Source organism: Mauremys reevesii, linkage group 23 (assembly GCF_016161935.1).
Source record: "Mauremys reevesii isolate NIE-2019 linkage group 23, ASM1616193v1, whole genome shotgun sequence".
Taxonomy (NCBI): Eukaryota; Metazoa; Chordata; order Testudines; family Geoemydidae; genus Mauremys; species Mauremys reevesii.
The window spans coordinates 661,235-662,155 of NC_052645.1; the positions used below are offsets into that span (position 1 = coordinate 661,235).

General features: G+C 52.2%; 1 non-coding gene across 1 annotated transcript; it reads right to left on the bottom strand.

Moving 5' to 3' along the window:
- Positions 1-555: 555 nt before the first annotated feature.
- TRNAK-CUU lies at positions 556-628 on the bottom strand. The gene has a single exon. It is a non-coding gene; the product is annotated as a tRNA-Lys (tRNA).
- Positions 629-921: the final 293 nt, after the last annotated feature.

A 921-nucleotide genomic window follows, 5' to 3' on the forward strand; every position in this document is an offset into this window, starting at 1 on the left:
ACCAGGCCTCAGACTGTCACAGTAAGAGAAGGCCATTACACAGACAGACAGTGATTTTTTATTCTCTCTTTTATATCTTTATAACTAGCTAAGTGATAAAAATACACCTAAATTCTTAAAGTACAGGCCTCTGCAGACAGGCCTGAATCTCTGTATCCTAACAGTCCTCGAGGTCAGGCAGCCTCTGGGTAAGGGGGTGGGGACTCAGATCCTTTCTACAGCCAATTCCACCAGGGTCGTGTATAAACCAGGGAAGTTCCCCACAATAGCCAGACCAGATGCCCCCTGTACACTTGTGCTCTGTCTTCATTGCTTCTCTCTCTCCCTTCCCCCCACCTCTGCTGCTCCCCCTCTGGGCTTTCTCAGCACCTGGCCCCACAGCGCTTCCTGGGAGCCAGAGACTGCGTGTTCTAGGCCTGCTCCTGGGGATGTGGCCTCTCTCCTGATTGCTGAGGAAAGGAACCTTTCCAGGAAATGGCCACAGCTTCTGGGAATCCCTGTGTGGCTGTGAACAGGGTTTGGCTCCTGGCACACAAGGCAACTTAAAAAGCTGAGCACCCAGACAGGGGCTTGAACCCTGGACCCTCAGATTAAGAGCCTGATGCTCTACCAACTGAGCTACCTGGGCTTGTTAGGAAACATCTTCACCATTCACCACAAGAGTGATTATCCCAGTGTGCAGGCACGAGTGAGCAGGCAGGCAAAGAGAGGCAAAAAGTCCCAGGAACCCTCCTCTTTTTCTGCACAGCCACTGCCTGTCAGCAGGATTCCTCCTCCTCCTCAGGGAGACTAAATCTCTGTGCCTAGACACCGGTCCATCCACTGCACCTCAATCCCCCATGACCGAGCCTCCCTGCCAAAGCCCTGCACCTGGCTCCATACAATTAAGTCTCACTTGTCGCTGGGAACTTAATTTCTTGT